The sequence below is a fragment of the Macaca nemestrina genome, chromosome 6 (assembly GCF_043159975.1).
Source record: "Macaca nemestrina isolate mMacNem1 chromosome 6, mMacNem.hap1, whole genome shotgun sequence".
Classification (NCBI taxonomy): domain Eukaryota; kingdom Metazoa; phylum Chordata; class Mammalia; order Primates; family Cercopithecidae; genus Macaca; species Macaca nemestrina.
The window spans coordinates 59,177,270-59,201,929 of NC_092130.1; the positions used below are offsets into that span (position 1 = coordinate 59,177,270).

The 24,660-nt window shown below is 35.9% G+C and overlaps 1 long non-coding RNA gene across 3 annotated transcripts in view; it reads right to left on the reverse strand.

Moving 5' to 3' along the window:
• Nucleotides 1-23,743, reverse strand: part of LOC139363786 (uncharacterized) — a 264,458-nt gene extending 240,715 nt beyond the window's left edge. Inside the window, exon 1 of one of the 3 annotated variants that reach the window (XR_011624740.1) lies at nucleotides 23,383-23,743. This is a non-coding gene — a long non-coding RNA (uncharacterized lncRNA). The remainder of the gene's footprint in view (nucleotides 1-23,382) is intronic. The other 2 variants (XR_011624739.1, XR_011624738.1) reach the window with 2 other exon arrangements.
• Nucleotides 23,744-24,660: the final 917 nt, after the last annotated feature.

The following is a 24,660-nucleotide window of genomic DNA, read 5'->3' on the forward strand; positions in this document are numbered from 1 at the left end:
AAGTCTGTTTTATCAGAGACTAGGATTGCAACCCTGCCTTTTTTTGTTTTCCATTTGCTTGGTAGATCTTCCTCCATCCCTTTATTTTGAGCCTATGTGTATCTCTGCATGTGAGATGCGTCTCTGAATACAGCACACTGATGGGTCTTGATGCTTTATCCAATTTGCCAGTCTGTGTTCGAGAGTGGGAGCCAATATTCAACATTCTTAAAGGAAAGAATTTTCAACCCAAAATTTCATATGCAGCCAAACTAAGCTTCATAAGTGAAGGAGAAATAAAATCCTTTACAGACAAGCAAATGCTGAGATTTTGTCACCACTAGGCCTGCTCTACAAGAGCTCCCGAGGGAAGCACTAAACATGGAAAGGAACAACCGATACCAGCCACTACAAAAACATGCTAAATTGTAAAGACCATGGATGCTAGGAAGAAACTGCATCAACTAATGCACAAAATAATCAGCTAACATTATAATGACCGCATCAAATTCACACATAACAATATTAACCTTAAATGTAAATGGGCTAAGTGCTCCATTTAAAAGACACAGACTGGCAAGTTGGTTGTTGTTGTTTTTGAGATAGAGTCTTACTGTGTCACCCAGGTTGGAGTACAGTGGAGTGATCATGGCTCACTGCAGCCTTGAACTAATGGGCTCTAGTGATCCTCCTAGCTCAGCCTCCTAAGTAGCTGGGACTCCAGGTGCACACTACCAACACCTGGCAAATTTTCAAATTTTTTTGAAGAAACAAGGTCTCACTACGTTGCCAAGGTTGATCAACTCCTGGCCTCAAACAATTCTCCCACTTCAGTCTCCCAAAGTGCTGGGATTACAGGCATGAGCCACTGCACACGACCTGCTTTCAACACTTCAAAACCCAATTAATGTTACTCTGTATTTTTTATTTTGTCTCTCAATAATTCAATAGACCTTTAAGATAATCTAGATACACACACTTTACCACCTCCCCATAACCAAAAGGAAAATATGTAAACATTCATTTATTAACAGATGATATGTTATTTTCTTAAACCAAAAAATGACTGTGTCTGACAGTCCTACCAGGTAATTATTTCATAAAACTATGTAAAATTTAATTATTCCTAGTAAATGCATTCTACAATTGAATATTAATATTTAATATCTATGTTGTTATTGTTATTGCAGTGTGTGTTTTACATGCAATTTATCTGCTAGGTGCAACAAGGATTAGCAGTTTGACAGGCATTCCATGTGAGCTTAAGCTAAGGTAGAGATATGGCTATAATAAACTTAATTTTTTTCCCTATTGAAAATACTCCTGGCTATGCTGTATAAAATAGGATTTTATAGTTTTTAACCAAAATTCATCTATGCATTGAAGTAGATTTTAAACAACTCTCTAATGGGAATACTGGCCCTATCCTTTCCACCTCTGCAGGGGCTGACATGGTCTTCAATTCAGCACAAGCTTTACTTGGCCTCCAAATGATCATTCATCTCAACTTCAGTCAGAAGACTGTTGAAGGATATGGGTGTATGTTCAACAGAAGAGCTGCTCTCCAGTCACTAGCCACCCCATCTTAATCAAGGCTCAGTTGAGGAAAACCACATTGTAAAGTGGGTGGTGTGGAACATTTCCCCTCTTTCTTATTCAGATTAGGACAAAGTTAAGGATAGTATTTTTTCAGCCACTTGAAGCATTACTTTTACTAATTTCACTTTGATGTTTTGCCACTAGCCTGTGCCAAAGGTAAGAGTAAGAAAAGGTCTCATGAAATTAATACATAAATATACACATGGATGTTGTCCTTAATTCTATTTCAACACATTTTGCTTAAGAAAACTGCTAGAGTAAATCTGTCCATTCACAGAACAACAAATACATTTTTTTTTTGAGCAGTCACTTTATTTATATCATACAGACACTTTGGATTCTATCCTTGGAAAGGTATCTCCTTTTCTGACTTCCTATGTGAATATGAGAGCCTAATTTTTGGCTCACATATCAAAGAGCATGTATTGGTGATTATGGCATGATTTTAAGCATTACTCTGGATATCATTTTATACAGTTATCAATTTTTAAATGCTTAAATTTATGCTATCGTGTAGGTTATTTACCTTTTTAAAGTGACATTTTCCTTGAATATATGCAGAGACTACAAAGTGCCCTAATGATCTTATTTGCAATCCACCAATGATTTAAGCATAAGGTGCTCATTAATCTAAACTTCCTAACCTCATCCTCTGCAATAGCAGTGTGTTTTTCTCTAAGGTATCTAGACAGATTTTCCATGATGCTTTCTGGAATTACTACTCTAAGGTGAAAAAAATTCATGATGAGAGGTCATCTGTAAACTCTAGAGCTTTACTCTCATTTGGTACATGTTAATTCTGACAGAGAAAGCTACAGAAAGTAGAAGAGCTTATCATTTACAGACCAAAAGACATTTTTGGAGACATCTAGCTATGCGAAGCACATAATGCCCAAGTTAAAAATTACATATACTACAAACAAATTTGAAATATAAGCAAATCTCTTCATGGCATGGCTACCAGTACTCACTGGTGCTGACACACAGGTTTGATGAAATCATGGCAGCACATTCCGACCACCTTTGGTTTTGCAATCAAACATTTTCTCCTTATAGCATTATTAGGATAGTAATGCCAACTTCAAAACTAATTATTAAAAAATCAAAGATTTAAAATTTATCTGCCATTTTAAAATTTATAGCTAAACAAGTGAAGAGTGGGTCACAAGAAGAAATATCTACAGAAGCCAACAAGGTGATGAAATAAGCAAACTTGGTGAGTTTTTGGTTGTGGTTAAAGGGAAAGGGTGAAGACACTATTTCTCTTAGGATGATTGATGTCATCTGGAAGTAAGAACCCTAACAGTCTGATTACCATGCCAGAAACATCTGAATTTTTTAAAAAGTCAAATAATTTTAAAAGTCTTTTAAAAATTAAAATGCTGTGCAGGCCAAAGAAAACAGCCTGCCAGTCTGTGGATTTTAGCTAAAAATGTACATAAATACCTCCAAAGACAGCTTGTATTTTTAAAAATGAAACCTGGAACATTTTAAAAATAGTTCTTGGGTTTAAATTGTACATCAAATCATGAGGAGCTTAAAATACTTATATTTGTGTGGCCATACATATATTCAGTAATTCATTAGGTTATATAAATATATGCAATTTTGGAGAAAAGACTAAAAATTAAGTACTCCAGCTAATAGTGAAGAAATTATTTGATAATTGTGATGAGTTTATGTTAGAAAACATTTAACCTAATTTGGTACATATTAAAGAGTAGATCATGAATACCGGATGATGATTAAAATAAATATCTGGATTGAATTCTGTGTCATTAGTTAGTAAAAACAGACAAATAGTCGATTGGGATCAAGTGGTGGTGTTTATCGCATCCTTTTGGGCCATATTAAATTCCGCTAACTAGTAAATCTCTCTCAAAACAACCAGATAAGTATTTCTAGACTACACTGTGCCATTTTTATTTTGCCTGAAATAAAATTTATATTTTCATCATCTCATCTCCCAATCCGGAACCTGCTATATTCCATGTGGTATTAGAAAAATCAACTAATGGCCGGGCGCGGTGGCTCAAGCCTGTAATCCCAGCACTTTGGGAGGCCGAGACGGGCGGATCACGAGGTCAGGAGATCGAGACCATCCTGGCTAACACGGTGAAACCCCGTCTCTGCTAAAAAATACAAAAAACTAGCCGGGCGCGGTGGCGGGCGCCTGTAGTCCCAACTACTCGGGAGGCTGAGGCAGGAGAATGGCGTGAACCCGGGAGGCGGAGCTTGCAGTGAGCTGAGATCCGGCCACTGCACTCCAGCCTGGGCGGCAGAGCCAGACTCTGTCTCAAAAAAAAAAAAAAAAAAAAAAAAAAAGAAAAATCAACTAATATTTAGATGTTATATATTGAAAAATTTGAATGTTGTGAGGATGGATCTCTATCATTGCTGCTTAATTCATTCACATTTTTGACCCCACATTGTTTTAAGAATTATTCTTGAAAATATGTAAACAATATATCTTGAAAAGCTTCTGCATGGCAAAAGAAATAAGAGTGAAGAGACAACTTGCAGAATAGAGAAAATATTTACAAACTATGTATCCAACAGTAGACTGATATCCAGCATTTACAAGGAACTCAACAACAATGAAAATAAATAATCTCATTAAAAGGTGGGCAAAGGACATGAATAGACATTTTTTCAAAAAAGGACAAATGGCCAATAAGCATACAAAAAAATGCAGAATATCACTAATCACCAGGGAAATGCAAATTAAAAACACAATATGAGATATCATCTTATACCAGCTAGAATGGTTATTATTAAAATTTCAAAAAATAACAGATGTTGGTGAGGACGTGGAGAAAAGGGAACTATTATACACTGTCGGTAGGACTGTAAATTAGTACAACCTCTGTGAAAAACAGAAAGGCTATTTATCAAAGAACTAAACGCAGAACTACTGTTTAATCCAGAGATCCCACTACTGGGTATCTACCATCCATAAAATAGATCATTATATAAAAAGATACCTGTACTCATATATTTATTGCAGCAATATTCACAATAGCAAAGATATAGACTCAACCTAATTGTCCATCAATGAATGAGTCGATAAAGAAAATGTGGTTTATATAAACAATGGAATACTATTTCAGCCATAAAAAAAAGGATGAAATCATATCTTTTGCAACCACATGGACAGAACTGGAGGATGCTATCTTAAGTGAAGCAACTCAGAAACAGAAAAATAAATACCGCATGTTCTCATTTTTAAGTGGGAGCTACATAATGTGTAAACAGAAACAAAGAATGCAGAATTAAAAAGACATTGGAGATTCAGAAATGTTGGAGGATGTGGGGCTGCAGGATGATAAATTACTTACTGGATACAGTGTACATTATTTGGTGGATGGTGACACTAAAAGCCCAGATTTCATCTCTACACAATATATCCATGTACAAAACTGCACTTGTACTTCTTCAATTTATGCAAATAAAAGTATATACTTAAATGAGTAAGGGAAAAGTGATTTAAAGTCATTTTCTAAACAAAAAACGTTTAGAAAATAATGTGAATTTATGTATGCACAGACACACATACACACACATGTGAACGTGGGAAAACATGTGGCAAATAAGATCCAGGTAGCAAATGATCCACACATACAATAATCCCATGCCTTTAACTCCTATTTTTTAAGCCAAAGCTTGGTCAAATATTTAGCTTTAAACTTTTTAAACTTTCTAATGACCAAAACAAATGGTGAGATACGATTAATTATAGAAATGTTTATAAAGAAAAAATCAATGTCTTCATTTTCTTTTTGACACCAATACGAGAGAAACCTCTGCTGCAACTCTTCAAAGAATTAACAACATGTAATATTTATCCATCATAGTAAATATAAGAATGAAATGCCTAGCTTCTCTTCTTTTGTAAAATTTGATACAAAGGAATTGCATCAGAATAAAATCATTGAGTGATTAATATAATATGTAAATTATGTTAGTTATGACCTTATGTTTTATAATAATATTCTATAATACAATTTGATTAGATATTCCTAATGACATAGCTTCACTTAGTGTGAAGATCATAAAGTTGCTAGAGCAGGGTTTCTCAACCTCAGCATTATTAAAGTTTGAGCCCAATATTACTTTTTGTGTGGTACATTATAGATGGTTTATCAGCATCTCTAGCCTCTATTCACTAGATGCCAGTAGCCCCGCTTGTCCATTGTGACAACCTGAAATATACCAGACATTGCCAAATGTCCCCTGTGAGAGAGGAAAAAATCACCTCTGATTGATAAACTGTTCTACAGGAATGGAAGGATTACATGAAGTCCCCCATAAATAGCATCCCTTTAAGCTGAGTTTGTGAAAGCTGTTAAGTGGCTGCCAACTGAAGCTTAGTTTGTCTCAGAAGTACCTAGAACACAGGTATTTGTCAGAGAGAATGGTCTTAATACATTCAGGCATTGAGACTTTACACTTTGGCTGAAAATCCATTTGTCAATGTTTTTCCCATTTTTCAACTAGTCATTTAATTTTGCCATTGGAGATACCCATCAGTTCTATTAAATAACTTCTTTGGATCATAAGATTCTATTACATTCATGACTTTTTTTTTTAATTTTACTTTAAGTTCTAAGATACATGTGCTACATGTACAGGTTTCTTACATAGGTATACATGTGCCATGGTGGTTTGCTGCACTCATCAACCCGTCATCTAGATTTTAAGCCCTGCATGCATTAGGTATTTGTCCTAATGCTGTCCCTCTCCTTGCCGTCCTCCCCCTGACAGGCCCTGATGTGTGATGCTACCCTCCATGTGTCCATGCATTCTCATTGTTCAACTCCCACTTATGAGTGAGAACATGTGGTGTTTGGTTTTCTGTTCCTGTGTTAGTTTGCTGAAGATCATAGTTTCCAGCTTCATCCATGTCCCTGCAAAGGACATGAACTCATTCTTTTTATGGCTGCATAGTATTCCATGGTATATATGTGCCCCATTTTCTTTATCCAGTCTATCATTGATGGGCATTTGGGTTGGTTCCATGTCTTTGCTATTGCAAATAGTGCTGCAGTAAGTAAACATGTGCATGGGTCTTCATAGTAGAATGATTTATAATCCTTTGGGTATATACCCAGTAATGGGATGGCTGGCTTAAATGGTATTTCTTGTTCTAGATCCTTGAGGAATCCCCACACTGTCTTCCACAATGGTTGAACTAATTTACACTCCCACCAACAGTGTAAAAGTGTCCCTATTTCTCCACATCCTCACCAGCATCTGTTGTTTTCAGACTTTTTAATGATCACCATTCTAACTGGCATGAAATAGTATCTCATTGTGATTTTGATTTGCATTTCTCTAATGACCAGTGATGAGTTTTTTTTCTTATGTTTGTTGGCCTCATAAGTGTCTTCTTTTGAGAAGTGTCTGTTCATATTCTTCAACCACTTTTTGATGAGGTTGTCTTTTTTCTTGTAAATTTGTTTAAGTTCCTGTAGGTTATGGATATTAGACCTTTGTCAGAGGGATAGATTGCAAAATTTTTCGCCCATTGTGTAGGTTGCCTATTTACTTTGATGATAGTTTCTTTTGCTGAGCCAGAGCTCTTCAGTTTAATTAGATCCTGTTTGTCAATTTTGGCTTTTGTTGCCATTGCTTTTGGTGTTTTAGTCATGAGGTCTTTGCCCAAGCCTATGTCCTGAATGGTATTGCCTGAGTTTTTTTCAAGGGTTTTTATGACTTTAGGTTTTACATTTAAGTCTTTAATCCATCTTGAATTAATTTTTGTATAAAGTGTAAGGAAGGGGTCCAATTTCTGTTTTCTGCATATGGCTAGCCAATTTTTCTAGGAACATTTATTAAATAGCAAATTTATATTAAATTTATTAAATTATATTAAATAGTGAATCCTTTCCCCATTGCTTGTTTTTGTCAGGTTTGTCAAAGATCAGATGGCTGTAGATGTGTGGTGTTATTTCTGAGGCCCCTGTTCTCTTCCATTGGCTGTATATCTGTTTTGCTACCAGTACCATTCTGTTTTGGTTACAGTAGCCTTGTAGTATAGCTTAAAGTCAGGTAGCATGATGCCTCCAGCTTTGTTCTTTTTGCTTAGGATTGTCTTGACTATATGAGCCCTTTTTTGGTTCCATATGAAATATAAAGTAGATTTTTCTAGTTCTGTGAAGAAAGTCAATGGTAGCTTGATGGGAATAGCATTGAATCTATAAATTACTCTGGGCAGCATGGCCATTTTCATGATATTGATTCTTCCTATCCATGAGCATGGAATGTTTTTCCGTTTGTGTCCTCTCTTATTTCCTTGAGCAGTGGTTTGTAGTTCTCTTTGAAGAGGTCCTTCTCATCCCTTGTAACTTGTATTCCTAGGTATTTTATTTGCTTTGTAGCAATTGTAAGTGGGAGTTCACTCATTTGGCTCTCTGCTTGTCTATTATTAGTGTATAGGAATGCTTGTGTTTTTTTACATTGATTTTGTTTCCTCAGACTTTGCTGAAGTTGCTTATTGACTTAAGGAGTTTTTGGGCTGAGATGATGGAGTTCTCTAAATATACAATCATGTCATCTGCGAACAGAGACAATTTGACTTCCTTTCTTCCTATTTGAATACCCTTTATTTCTTTCTCTTTCCTGATTGCTCTGGACAGAACTTCTAATACTCTATTGAATAGGATTGGTGAGAGAAGGCATCCTTGACTTGTACTGGTTTTCAAAGGGAATGCTTCCAGCTTTTACCCATTCAGTATGATATTGGCTGGTTTTTTTTTTTTTTTAATAATTTGAGCAGGGCAAGGTGGCTCATGCCTGCAGTCCCACTCTTTGGGAGGCTGACGCAGGAGGATGTCTTGAATTCAGGAGTTTGAGACGAACCTGGGCAATATAGTGAGACTTTGTCTCTACTAAAAAAAATTTTAGGCCGGGCGCGGTGGCTCAAGCCTGTAATCCCAGCACTTTGGGAGGCCGAGACGGGCGGATCACGAGGTCAGGAGATCGAGACCATCCTGGCTAACACGGTGAAACCCCGTCTCTACTAAAAAATACAAAAAACTAGCCGGGTATAGTGGCGGGTGCCTGTAGTCCCAGCTACTTGGGAGGCTGAGGCAGGAGAATGGCGTGAACCCGGGAGGCGGAGCTTGCAGTGAGCTGAGATCCGGCCATTGCACTCCAGCCTGGGCGGCAGAGCGAGACTCCGTCTCAAAAAAAAAAAAAAAAAAAAAAAAAAAAAAAAAAAATTTTAAAAAAAGAAAGAAAAAATTAGCCAATCATGGTGGCATGCACCTGTAGTCCCAGCTACCCCAGAGACTGAGGTGGGAGGATCACTTGAGCTGGGGAGAGCCAAGCTGCTATGAGCTAAGATGGCACCACTGCTCTCCAGCCTGGACAACAGAGTTGAGACCTTCTCTCAAAAAAAAAAAAAAAAAAAAGGATTTAAAAAAAAAACCAAAATAAAGATACACAAATATCCATTGAGCACCTGATCTGTGTTCAGCACTGTATTGATGCAAGGAGTACATAAAGAACCTCTCCTCAAAGCCCTTACTATCTGATACAAAAACTAATAGTCTATATCACCAATATGTAGTAAATAACTATAATGAGCACTAACAATTCTGCCCTATATTTCCCCAATTAGCAAATAAACTTGGGATGGCTCATTTTAGATCCAAAGTAATTTTCTCAATAAAAATTCCAATTTTGTTTCACAACAATTTAACATCCTTAACTATTGATTTTTTTTTTAAATCACATATTCTTCAATATCTGAAGGTTTGAGAATGTGCTTTTATTTAATACATTCTCTCTAGACAATCTGAATTAAGAGCAATACTATATAAATCAAACCAGAGCCTCATTTATTTGCTTATATAACCTTAGAAAAGTCTCTTGGCCTTTCATAATCAATTATGAACTTTCTTAATCCTGCTTCCGAATTGTACTTTCATTCTATAGATGAAAAGTACCTTTGTAAAATGAAGAAAACAATATTTTCCAAAAAAATACCTCAGAGGGTTGTTGATAAGACCAAAGGAGGCTATGTATATAAACATGTTTTAAAGTTACTAACTTTTTTGTAAATAATTTTGGAAAAGCAAAAAAAAAAAAAAAAAAACATAGGTGCACTGATGGTTATTGAAGGAGAAACTCCTAGCCATTTACCAGAAATTCACTTTGTCTTCTTTCTAGGCTCACGATTAAAAGGTACTTTTATCTTTTTTCTTTATTTTTTATTGGCAAATAATTGTGCATATTTATGGGGTACAATGTGATGTTTTTATCTATGTATACATTATAGAAAGATTAAATCCACTTAATTAGCATATCCATGATCTTACCAACTCATCATTTTTTTGTGGTGAGAACACGACAATCTACTCTTTTAGCAATTTTGAAATACAAAATATATAATTATTAACTAATTTTCAAGTTTCATCTCCTTTATGAAGGCTCTATAAATTAATTCTTCCTATGTTAGTTACTGACTGGTATTTCTCATTGACCATATTTCAATTGTTATCTTGTATTTTTAGCTATCTCCCTTCTCACAAGATCATAAGAAAGACTTTGAACTCTTTGAAGTTAGAGCTGGAGTCATACCTACCTTGTGTCTAATAGCATTTAGCATATGGTCTCCAATTTAACAAACTGTCATTAAATATTTGAAAGTCATTACAGTAATAATTTTCCACATCTTTTATTGGAAACATAAAAATTAACCTTTGGGAAATAGAATTGTAGGAAATGTTTAAATAATGATTGCTTTTTTCAGACAGGCTATTATTCATATAAATAATTATGAAAGTAATAACTAAATAGTACCATTTTATTATTGATGCCTCTCTGATACTGTTTGAGGGACAAGACCAGACAGACTACTTTAAATCTTAAGAAGAGAATTGTGTATTTGGTACATTATAAAGAAATTGTACTGCTGTCTGACAAAAGTTGCCTAGGTAGTTGGAAGAGCACTGTCCCTGATTTTAAGTCCTATGAAATTTATTGTGGCACTCAACGTTTCTGAGTTGGCTTTCTCTCTCTTTTTTATCAAAAAATACATGTTTAATTTTGGGTTATTGATAAACTCTTTATAATTTTATAAAATTTTAAGATCAGCATCATAATCAGTATGTAACAGTAGCTATTGTATGTTTTAAAATACTTTCATATTTGAATTAGGTGAATATTGTGGATTAAATAATCAAGACGAGAACAATTTTATCTTTTTTAACAGCCTGAAACTTAGTTTTCTAGAATTAGTTTCTGGAAACTGCCAAGTTATTTATTCAATGAATAATAATTCAATAATGAATTCATTTAAAAAGTAACCCATCAGTTACTTAAACCAGAGAACTTTTTAAAACAACTTCTTTATTCCAAGTATATTTACTTAAATACTATAATTTATTCTTCTTGATCAAAAAAATGATTATTTGAATTAATGAGAGCATTTTAATTTTTAAGTTGGAAAGATACTTCTTCCCACTTTTTATTTTTTTAATCCAAAAGGATTTATAAAGCATTAAATTCATAGCACACTGTTGAGATTTATTGGAGTCTTTTTTTTGCTGTCTTTATTACAAAAGAATCCTAGTATTTATAACATCACAATACTCTAAAATAATGATATGAAGCAAGGGCTCATATATTTGCTTTCACCCTGACATAGCACAGGGGCAAGATGATGGCTGCATATGGTAAGATTTTCTTTGTGATAGAAGAGAGAAGGGATGTTGAATGTTACAGATGATTTATAATTTGAGATTTATAGTCCAAATGTGGGTGATGTTGGAGTAGACAGAAGGTCTATTTCTAAATAAAGCACTATCCATTCTTCCAATTAGGAGATAAAGTATAAGAATATATTTAAATAATAAATTTATTTTTTTCATGCTAAAGAATAATTTTCATATAAATGCCAAACCTAGAACTATCACAAAGAGTAGATCTATTTTATAAAATGTTATTAAAATTTTGTTAGACATATACACAAAAGTTGAGCGGGAGAAAGTTTTCCACATGACAAAAGAAATGTAGACTAAAACAATAAAATGATCTTAAATGTGGCTTATTTTCCTACTTCCAACTCTTATGCAGAGATATTTGTTCAGAACAGAAGTTGATCTCCTTGACATAATTTTGATGACTAAATGAGCTGTGAAGCTGCAACCAAACGATTTATGAAAAGGTGACAGAAGGAGGGGGTATGAGTAAGATACCACCTCTCTACCCTGCACCTTGTACAGATAGAATTTCTGCTGCTTCTGTAACTTTATTATAAAGTCCACTCAATTCAGTTATAGAGTAGTGAAATTTTGCAAATAAAAATACAGAATATTCAGTTACATTTGAATTTCACATTAACAATGAATATTTTTAGTTGTAGTATACTTATGTATGTTTGACATACAGGAATATCTTGTTTTATTATGCTTTGCTTTCTTGCATTTCACAGATACTGTGTTTTTTACAAACTGAAGATTTGTGGCAACCTTGTGTGTAGCAAGTCTATTGGCACCATTTTTCCAACAGTATGTGCTCACTTCATGTTACTGTGTCACATTTTGACAATTCTTGCAACTTTCAAGCTTTTTAAATTATTTCTATAGCTCTTATAGTGGTCTGTGATCAGTGGTCATTGATGTTATTATTGTAATTGTTTTGGAGTACCGCAAACCACACCCATAGATAAGACAACAAACAATGCATAAATGTTGTGTGTGTTCTGACTGTTTCACTGACCGGTCATTCCCTATCTCTCTTCTTCTACTTGGACCTTCCTATTTCCTGAGATACAATACTAACAAAATTTGGCCAATCAATAATCCCACAATGGCCTCTAAATATTCAAGTGAAAGGATGATTCACACATCTCAGTTAAAATCAGAATCTAGAAATGATTAAGCGTATTGCGGAGAACATGTCAAAAGCCAAGACAGGCTGAAAGCTAGGCCTCTTGCACCAAACAGTTAGCCAAGCTGTGAATGCAAAGGAAAAGTTCTTGAAAAAAAATGAAAGTGCTAACTTCAGTGAACTCATCAATGATGAGAAAGCAAAATCGCCTTATTGCTGATATGGAGAAAGTTTTAGTTTCTGGATAGAAGGTCAAACCAGCTACATTAATTTAAGCCAATGACTAATGCAGAGAAAAGGCCCTATCTGGCTTTAATTATGTGAAGACTAAGACAGATGAGGAAGCTTCAGGAGAAAAGTTTAAAGCTAGCAGATGTCAGTTCATGAGGTGTTAGAAAAGAAGTTGTTTCCATAACATAAAAGTACAAGACGAGGCAGCAAGAGTTGATGTGGAAGCTGCGGCAAGTTATCCAGAAGATCTAGCTAACATAATTGATTAAGCTGGAGACACTAAAGAGCAGGTTTTTAATGCAGGCAAAAGAAATTTCTATTGAAATAAGATGCCACCTAAGAATTTCACAGTTGGAGAGAAGTCAATATCTGGCTTCAAAGTTCAAACAACAGACTGACTCTCTTGCTAAGCGCTAATGCAGCAGGTGACTTTACATCAAAGCCAATGTTCATTTACCATTCTAAAAATTTAAAGGCCCTTAAGAATTATGCTAAATCTACTCTGCCTATGTTCCGTAAATGGAACTCAAAGACAGAATGACAGCACATCTGTTTACAGCATGGTTTACTGAATAGTTTAAGTTCACTGTTGAGACCTACTGCCCAGAAAAACACATTTATTTCAAAATATTACTACTCATTGTTAGTGTACCTACTCACTCAGTGCTCTGATGGTGATGTACAAGGATTTTAATGTTGTCTTCATGTCTGTTAATACAACATCCATTCTGTAGGCCATGGATCAAAGAGTAATTTTGACTTTCAATTCTAATTATTTAAGAAATTCATTTGATAAGACTATAGCTGCCATAGGTCATGATTCTTCTGGTGGATCTGGGCAAAGTAAATTAAAAACCTTTTGGACTGGATTTACGAGATAACAATAGGAACATTCATGATTCATGGGAGGAAGTCAAAATGTCAACATTAACAGGATTTTGGAAGAAATTGATCCTGTCTCCCATGCATGACTTTGAGGAGTTCAAAACTTTGGTGGAGACAATAACTACAAATGTGGTGGAAAAGCAAGAGACCTGTAATTAGAAGTGGAGCCTGAAGATGTGACTGAATTGCTGAGTCAGCATAAAACTTAAATGAGTAGTTGTTTCTCATGAATGAGTAGTATTTTTTTGAGATAGAATCTACTTCTGGTGCAGATACTGTGAACATTGTTAAATGAAAACAGAAGATCTAGAGTATTACATAAATGTAGGTTTTGAGAGTATTGACTCACATTTCGAAAGAAATTCTGCTGTGGGTAAAACAACACCACGTGCTACAAATCTTTCATGAAAAGCAGGGTCAATTGATACAGCAAACTTCATTGTCATCTTATTTTAAGTAATTGCCATAGTCACTCCAGCCTTCAGCAACCACTATCCTGATCAGTAAGCAGCCATCAACACTGAGGCAAAAGCTACCACTAGCAAATTATGTGTGTGTGGATGTGTGTATAAAACCATCTTTCCTGGGTAGATCATATATATATATACACACACACACATATATATGTAAAACCTTCCCTGAGTAGACTGTATATACATATACACAAAACCTTCTTCCCTGAGTAGACCTAACTCCCAAACCCCAGGGAAAAGTATCATGTGAGAGGCTAAAAGCATTTTGGAGAATCTAATGTATTACATTTAAGATAAAATTTATGTGATTAAGTTTATAATCAGTGTTGGAGTGTTTAGGAAAAATCTTGTTTTACATCTATAAGTTTTTGATGCAATAATTGCATAATGTACTGACAGAGAATGTTTTTGTTTAAAGATCAATAAATCGATCATTAAATAACAAATAATAATAAAAGTATATCCAAACATGTTAAAGCCTGTAGAAAACTGTCACTAATTTTCATAAAAGGAGCATCGTTTCAGTCCCTACTTTAGGGCTCTCTGGTTTTATGAAATACTTAATTCTACAATGCCATTGGAAAAAGAAATAGAAAGTAAAAGTGTTGTCACTGTAACAAGTTAATCAAGTTCACTGATTATGACATCCTTCTGTCAACTCCTACATCACTGATGTTCACTCTGCTATCCAAAACCCCATAATGTTTCCCCTCTTCCTTAAAATGGGTAATGTATTTAAAACATTTCAGATCCTATCATGAAAAGAAAAAGAGAATAAATTATTATTTACAACTGAATTCCATTTTGGGCTCGGAACAAAACCATGTACTTAACCTGAGTTCAAATATAAACAACAAAAAAAAGAAACATGAAATGCCACTCTAATAGGATGACCACTAACATGATCTCAATGATAACTAACATTTTCTGGACTCATGCCCTCTTCCTATTATTCTTCCTATTATTTGCATACGATGATACACTTTTAGAGGAATTGAGGCACATAATATTGTTGTCGTTATTTTACCCTAAAGAATGTTTAAATGCAGAAAGTTTAGATGGCTTATTCATGATGTGTACAGCTAAAAAGATAAAAAAGATAATTAAACAGGCCACATTATGCCAGAGTAAATGTTTGGAACCAACTCCTGGGCTGCTAGTTTATTAAGAAAAACACTACAAAAGATGTAAGAATACATGCCAAAATCTTTTGCTTTGATATAACAATGATTTTGATAAGATACTATTTGGATATATTACCAGGAAAATAATATAATTTTCATAATATGCCAAATTTGAAAACACAGTATAGACATAAATATAGTAAAAGAGGTATAATTATGTAACAAAGTTTAATGCCTAAACTATGTTACCACTTTTACACTATATTTGTTAATGTATGTGCTCTCTCTTAACAGGTAAACTAGACTTTGTTTGCTATCTTATTGATAAGGTTTGGATTTGTGCCCTTGCCCAAATCTCATGTTGAATTTCAATCCCCAGAGTTGGAGGTGAGGCCTAGTGGGAGGTGATTGGGTCATGGCAGCAGATTTCCTCTCTTGATGCTGTTCTCCTGAGAGTTCTTATGAGATCTGATTGTTTAAACGTATGTGGCACCTTCCTGTTCACTCTCTCTCTTCCTCCTGCTCCAGCCATGTAAGATGCACTTGTTACCCCTTTGCCTTCTGTCATAATCAAAAGTTTCCTGAGGCTTCCCCAATCATGCTTCTGGTACAGCCTGCAGAACCATAAGCCAATTAAACCTCTTTTCTTTATAAATTACCCGATCTCAGGGATTTCCTTGTAGCAATGTGAGAATGGACTAATACAGAAAATTGGTACCTAGGAGTGGAGAATCCCTATAAAGATACCTGAAAATGTGGAAGCGGCTTTGGAACTGGGTAATGGGCAGAGATTAAAACAGTTTGGAGAGCTCAAAAGAAGACAGGAAGATGAGGGAAAGTTTGGAACTTCTAAGAGACTTGTTGACTGGTTGTGACCAAAATGCTGATATGGATTTTCATATCAATGAATGAGTGATATCAATGAATGAGTGATGAATCAGTGATCTGGAAAGTGAAGTCCAGACTGAGGTGGTTTCAGATGGAAATGAGGAAGCTATTGGGAACTGGAGTAAAGTTCACTCTTGCTGTGCTTTGGCAGAGATTGGTGGCATTGTGCCTCTGCTCTAGGGATCTGTGGAATTTTAAACTTAAGGGAGATGATTTAAGGTATCTGGTGGAAGAAATTTCTAAGAAGCAAAGCATTTAAGAAGCAGCCTGGCTGCTTCTAAAAGCCTTTCTCATATGCATGAACAAATGACCTGAAACTGGAATTTATATTTAAAAGGGAAGCAGAGTGTAAAATCTAGGAGGATTTGCAGCCTGGCTGTACAGTAGAAAAACAACAACGCATTTTCTCAGGAAGAATTCAAAACAGCTTCAGAAATTTGCATAACTAAAAGGAAGGCAAGTACTAATAGCCAAGAAAATGGGAAAAGGCCCCAAAGGCATTTTAGAGACCTTTGCAACAGCACCTTGCATCACAGGCCTGGAGGCCTAGAATGGAAGAATGGTTTCATGGGCCAGGCACCTGCACAGCCTCGGGAAACTTCTCCCTGAATCCTGGCAGCACCAGCTTCAGCAGTCGCTAAAGGGAACCATGTACTCAGGCTGCTGCTTCAGAGGGTGCAAGCCATAAGCTTTGGCAGCTTCCACATGGTGTTAAGCCTGCAGTTGTGCAGAGTGAAAGAGTTGAGGCTTGGGAGCCTCTGCCTAGATTTCAGAAGATGTATGGAAAAGCCTCGACATCTAGGCAGAAGCCTGCTGCACAGGCAGAGTCCTTATGGAGAATCTCTACTAGTGCAGTGTGGAGGGTGAATGTGGAGTTGGAGCCGCGACACAATTCCTTATTACAGCACTGCCTAGTGGAGCTGTGAGAAGGGGACCACTGTCCTCCAGAACCCAGAATGATAGATACACTGGCAGCTTGCACAATGCACCTAGAAAAGCCATAGGCACTGAACACCAGTCCTTGAGAATAGCCCTGGGGTCTGAACTATTGATCCCCAGGGCAGAGCTACCCAAGGCCTAGGGAGCTCACCCCTTCCATCAGTATTCCCTGGATGTGAGACATGAAGTCAAAGGAGATTATTGTGAAGCTTTAAGTTGTAATGACTTCTCTGCTGGATTTTGGCCTAGAATGGGGCCTGCAGCCCCTTTCTTTTGGCTGATTTCTCCCTTTTGGGACATGAGTATTTATCCAATGCCTGTACCCCATCGTATCTTGGAAATAACTAACTTGTCTTTGATTTTATAGGCTCACGGGCTGAAGGGACTTGCCTTGTCTCAGATGAGACTTTGGATTATGAACTTATTAACTGAAATGAGTTAAGACATTGGGGGACCGATGAGAGGGGATGATTGTATTTTGCAATCTGATAAGTTCAGAGATTGGTGAGGGGCCCGGGATGGAATGTCATGGTTTGGATTTGTGTCTCTGTCCAAATCTCATGTCAAGTTGTAATCCCCATTGTTGGAGGTGAGGCATGGTGGGAGGTGATTGGATCATGGCTGCAGATTTCCCTCTTTGGTGCTATTCTCGTGATAGAGAGATCTGGTAGTTAAAAAGTGTGTGGCACCTCCCTGCCACTTCCTCCTGCTCTGGCCATATTAAGATCTGCCTATTTTCTTCTTGCCTTCTGCCATGATTTAAAGTTTCCTGAGGCCTCCTCAGTCATGCTTCTTGTACAGCCTGGGGAACCGTGAGCCAATTAAACCTCCTTTCTTTATAAGTTACCTTGCCTCAGACATTTCTTTATAGCAATGTGAGAATGAGCTGATATACTTATAAACCAACTGGGTTTAAAGAAGAAATGCTTTTTAGCACCAGAGATTCAAACTTGATTCTCTTTTTACTCTGAGTACCTCACCAACAAAAATTCAAATTCTAAAATTGAGATATAAAACTCTAAATGTAAAAATATTCAAAATAGACTTATTTTAAAACTTTTGCTTCAAAGTTGTATTACAGATGAATGCAGATAATACAGGTTAATGTTGGGAGTAAGTATATTTTTAAAATAACCGAAATTAGTGTTCATGCAACTTCAGACATAATGAAATTAAAATTGCTTAGGCCTCCAGCGTCGAAGGTAAAAGGAATCTGGCCTTAAACCCAGAACTCACTACATTTTATATATGAGAAATGTTGGTTAGTGACCACAACTTCTATGGTATCTAAATGGGAAAAAAAGTTGTTTCTTATATCTTGCCTTCAATAATTATAGGGTTGAAAGGGATTAACAATATTCAATTTTGAATACTGCTATTGTTAATCAACAAGTTATCAGGACCTCTATTTCCAGGAGGTTAGAAAAGGAGCTGGTCACAAAACTGTCTTTCAGCTGTTGGGACACAGCACTATCAATTAACTGAACTCTGGGGAAACAATGCATTTTCCTGGTTCCTGAATGTGATTAGCCCAAAACTAGCTGAAGGGAAAAAGAACAATTAGAATGAAAGCAGAGAAGCTGGCCCAAGTGTATGTTTGACGAAAATGAATGTAGGAAGGCCAAACTTAGGATGAAATAAAAAATGTTGAAATAATTAGCCTCACGGGCTCTTTGCATGCCCCAAATTCCCCAATCTTTTAAATGGGAAGCCCAGTGATACCTTCTGAAACTGTAACATGGGCTATGGATAGAACCACAGAAAGCTTCAGGTATGGTGTCTCCCTTACAGAATGCAGGTGCTAACTGTATATGTAAAATGATAATATCTACTAACCCAAACTATGAATTAAGGTAAAGGTCTTGAAATTACAATACAGTCCCACTACCAACCTCACTCCCCAAAATCCAGGGTATTGACATAGTAGAAACCAAGGAGTATATTCGGATATTGGAAAGCAATACACTTTCTATGAGGATTTTACTAGACATTATTGGCCAAGTAATCTATAAAAAAATGCCCTTGTGTTGGGAACAAGGACATACACATTTAACCTATTAAAATACTGTGAATAATTTTATTGAAAATAGTTATAAATGTCTAAATATGCATATGCTATATAGAAACAAACCTCCAAAGATTAGCTAAAACTTCTCAAACATCCCTTGTAAAGCTATCAATTAATCACCATTGACAATGCAAATCAAAACTTATTCCTAAAACATGTTATTTAAAATGCTGTAGTGTCTGTTGTGATGATTTTTGTGGAATTTAGATCAGGAGTCAACATACATCTGTAAGCAGCTAGATTGTAAATATTTTTGGTTTTGTAGACCAGGGGTTCCCAACCCAGTCTTTGGCCTGTTAGCAACCAGGCCACACAGCAGGAGGTGAGCAGTGGGTGAGCGAACATTACCGCCTGAGCTCTGTCTCCTGTCAGATCAGTGGCAGCATTAGATTCTCATAGGAGCACAAGCCCTATTGTGAACTGCACATGTGGTAGATCTATGTTGTATGCTCCTTGTGAGAACCTAATGACTGATGATCTGAGGTGGAACAGTTTCATCCCGAAACCATCTTATTGTTCCCCTTCCACCCTGTCCATGGAAAAATTATCTTCCATGAAACCAGTCCGTGATGTCAAAAAGGCTAGGGACCACTTTTGTCGGCCACACTTTCTCTGTCACAACTATTGCACTCTGTCATTCTAGTGCAAAAGCAGCCATAGACAATAAGTAACAACTGAGTGTCCCTGTATTCCAATAAAATGTTGTTTATAAAAGCTGGTAGTAGGACAGATTTGGCCCATGGGCTGTACTTTGCCAACACTTATCTAGATCATGTTGTAAAAATAAATATCCATGAAAATCATTCTTAAGTATGGTGGACTTTTAGAGTTTTAAAAGTCTAAAGTTCTTTTTGTCTGAATGTTGTTATACTCACCGGCATCTTTAATTTTCTTTTCAATTTTTGGATAACACATTACTGAGATAATTACTATAATTACTTAAAATCCATTAAAATTGGAATTTGACTCTAACACTGTCTTGAGTAATAAATATGGCACTTTTACCAATGAAAAAAAAATTGAATGGGTGTTCCAGGCAGTACCTCAAATGTTCACATTCATGTTTTAGGAGACAAGTATCTGTGGATCTCTCACATTTCTGCTCATCTTGCAATCAGAAGCACTGGCAGCTTTTGTTCGTTCTACATTTTTAAAGATGTTGGTGTAGTGAACAGCTTCAGAAGATATAGTGTCTCCATCTGGATCAGAGTGTGTGCCTGTGTGCTGTCCGGTATTATAAAGATAATCTTCCTTTATGTGGTAAAGGATGGGCAGGTTTGCTTGCAGCCTATTATAAAATATTCAGGCTCCCTAAGCTCAAGGTTCCTCAGCTTTGACAGAAAAGAATCTCACCCTATGGAACTTGGGGGTTAAGAGGAATCTGTGCAAACATAAAGCTTATACTTCTTGCTGGGCCATGAATAATAAAGTTCTTTGTCTCTGATCCAGGACTCTCAGGTATTCTGACATCATCTATTTGAAACTATGGCAGGCTAGTTTGTTAGCTTACATATAGGATAAAATCTCACACCTTCTACAGTTCTTGATAAACTGTATTTTTCTTTTCATTATCCTTATTTCTTTTGGTATAAATGCAATCTAAACTATTAAGTGCTCTATTTTTTTTTTGTATTTTCTCTAATTCCTTTGTAGAAGATTTAATTTTTTTAATTAAGCGTTACAGTATAGTTATAAGAGAACATAAAATGTCTTCATATTTGGATTAAAGTTAAAGCAAAGAATATTTCTCAAAATAAAATATGTGCTCAGGTTTCTTTAGGTAAAGAATAGGCCTACTTTTTTTTTTCTTTTTTGTTTCTGATAAAATTCATTTTCTTAAAACCAAAATGACTTTCCAAATATACTTATTTTGAGATGCAGCAAGTTTACAGGATCTTTCCTGAAATGACAAATATAAAGAAGGGCAAAAGTCAAGACCTTTTAAAACTGGATACTCCATGACAAACACCAGAAGGTAACTTGTCTCTTCAGATTATTCCCATGTACCTTTTTTTTTTTTTTTTGCACACTCTGTCTCAAATTAACAAACGAACACTGATAAGTTACGGTAAAAAATGCTCACTGTAACAAAATATATGCAAACTTCTTTGAATTTTGTTCTGTATACCTCTGTTAGGCTCAGAGTGTAGGTGAAGCAGTTCTTACAGCCAGTGGTGTGCAAGAGCCGCTTTCTATCAGCTTGTGAGTCAGTGGTTCAATGTTCAGGAATTTTGCAAACTGGTTGCAAAACATCGTTAGCTGAAATCATCAGTAATATATATATACACCACCTAAGTCAGCAAACATTACAAATTATCAACCAGAGTTTTTACTTGTTGTCTGAAGAGCTGATTGTCAGCACATAACTTATGCCATTATTTAATGGCAAGTTCTATCCTTTGCATCCTTTCCTAAACTTAAAAATGGATTTTGTATAACATCTCGAGATAAATGGATACGAATGTTGTGCATCAAATGTATGTTTAACTTATATGTTAATCAATGCTTTTCTTGCATCAAGAGTTTATTATGTAAGTTACTAAAAACAAAAACCCAAAACAACAAAAAAGGAGTTATTTAATTCCTTCCTTACTCTGTCTCTACTTTCATATCATTCATATATATATATATATATAAAACAAATTCCTGCATTTTAATCATCTCTCTCAATTTTGGAAAAAGTTAAAAGGAGAAATGAGATGATAAAGAACAAAGGGACTAAAAATTGTAACAACACAAATTTAAAACGTCCTGAAAAAAATAACTTTTGCCCTCAAAAGTATAAGAACCATACCAAAGGGAAAAACAGTATTATATTCTTACAAAATAACCATAGACAGCTTTAGAAATTGCTTGCCTTTCCTCCAGACCTTTAACAAATCACAAATACGTGTTCCAGTAATAAAATAGCTGTATATTGTCAAGATCATTTGCACTGCCTTTGATTTATCATTTATAAGTCAAGTCACTTTCCCTGAAGATCCTACGCAATAATGTCCTCTTATACAACATGATCTACTTTGTCTTGATCCAGGAATACATATTAAAGCCTCTTGACCTTTGCTGAAACAGACCATACCAGATTTTCTTGGAAATTGCTCTGATAGTAACAATCAGAAAGTTAGACACATGCCTCCAACTACACAGTATTTTCCACACAAAGAAACAAACAAGCATGGCATCACCTCATTTGGACATCACAAAGAAAATATTAATATTCACATATCAAAGGGCACACATACTTAAACTCCTTATCACCACCAGATAAAATGGGAAAAGGAAAACAACTAATTCCGATTATAATCATACCTATATGTTTTGGAAAAGCGGGTGTTAAAAGCTGTACTCTGGCCTGTGCTATTGTCAATGATTTCTATCCTTCTAGACTAAACTAGTCTTAGATATTTATTGTTTGTTGGCAAATAAATGATGAATTTACAGTAAATGCTTCAAAAATTCTTCAGTGGCATAGGCCAACTATTTGCTGTATATGAGGTATGTAAGAACTGTGCTTCTCAAACTGATATACATACATATCACTTGAACAAGTTTTATTCATCTATTTCATTCAACCACCGAGGTATGGTTGACATATTTAATGCACATATTTAATGCATACATCTTGATGAGTTTGCATCTGTAAAGCTATCACCACCATCAAAGCCATAAACATATCTCACCTCCCAAATTTTTCCTCCTTCCTCTTTATTATTATTATTGGTATTATTTAAAGTTATACTATTTCAGATTCTGATTTAGTGGGTTTGGGGTGGGACCTGAAATTCTGCATTTTTAACAGGCTCCCAGGTGATGGCAAGGCTGGTAGTCTTTGGAGTAGCAGGGGATTACTCTTGCTGAGAGATAGATTGTAATCATTCTTAATCATATTTTCCTGTGTAAGGCTTCGAGAACTAAAATATTTAACAACTGCCCTAGAAGTCTCCTCAGATGCTTCATTATGGAGTATTACCTTGAATTTTATCAGTCCTGCTTGCTTTTTCCATAAATGTATGGCCTGTTGGCCCAGAGTGAGCCAGAGCAAGTATGCTTACCTTAACATAAGATCTCCAAACTCCCGCTAGTGTTATCCTACTCAGCCTCTCATTAGAAATGTAAATGACAAGTTAATGGGTGCAGCACACCAACATGGCACATGGATACATATGTAACAAACCTGCACGTTGTGCACATGTACTCTAGAACTTAAAGTATAATAATAAAAAGGTGTCTTCTGCTTTACATTATGAAAAGATTGGGCTCCATAAAACCTTATCCAGATGACCAGTGTATTAGTCTGCTTTGACCCTGCTGATAAAGACCTGAGAACGAGAAGAAAAAAAGGTTTCACTGGACTTACGGTTCCACACGGCTGAGTAGGCCTCAGATTCATGGCAGGAGGTGAAATGCACTTCTTACATGGTCGCAGCAAGAGCAAAAATGAGGAAGAAGCAAAAGCGGAAAGCCCTGAGAAGCCCAATTTCGTGAAACTTATTCACCATCACGAGAATAGCACAGGAAAGACTGACCCCCCCTGATTAAATTACCTTCCCCTGGGTCCCTCCCACAACACGGGAATTCTGGGAGATACAATTCAAGTTGAGATTTGGGTGAGCATACAGCCAAACCATATCAACCAGTAAGACAGAAATCACTTATAGATCTAGGGACCTTGTCTCACTGAAAAACATAAAAAATAACAAAATGCCAAATTAATTGGTATCTCACCACACACGTGCACGCACACATACAAAGAAATCAGTACACGAGGTAATGCAAATATAAATTAGCTTGATTTAGTTATTCTACAATGCACATATATTTCAAAACATCATGTTGCCTACCACAAATGTGCATCACCTTTATTGTCAATTAAAAATAAATAATAAAATTAATTAATTGAGTATAACAGTATCTTACAGTTAACTATTAAAAACAAGACATAGTCAAATGAATAATTTGAACAAAATCATGTAGTTTCTAGAAACTACATTATGTTTTACTTTGCTCAACCTGACACAAATCATTGCCACCTTGGGAAATTATATTCCAGTTATTGGTTCTCTGCCAACAGCTGAGCTGAGCCTAGATGGATCTACCCACACCTGTCCTCAATGTTCGAGCCAGACTATTTGTCAGAGACCCTACCATCTGGATGATATTAAGATATTGTTCAGACTGGAACTCACTCTTGGAGTGCGATGTGTCTCATCTGAGCACCTGACAATGCCAGAATAGATACAAATGCATGGAATAAATTTATTAGTTGTGTATGGAACACAAAGGGAAAAATCATTCAGAAAATTTTTCTGGCCAGGTGCTAGGGCTTACATTTATAATCCCAGCACTCTGAGAGGACAAGGCGGGAGGAATCTCTTGTGGCCAGGAGCTCAAGATCATCATAGGCCACATAAGGGGTCCTCGTCTTTACAAATAATAATTTAAAAATTAGCAGGTATGTTGGCCCTCACCTGTGATCTTAGCCAGTTGGGAGGCTAACATGAGAGGATTTTCTGAGCCCCACAGGTCAAGGCTGAAGTGAGCCATGATCGTGCCTCTGCACTCCAATGTGGGCAACAGAGTGAGATCCTGTTTCAAAAAAAACATAAAAAGAAAAAAGAAAAATTTTCTGCTCTGG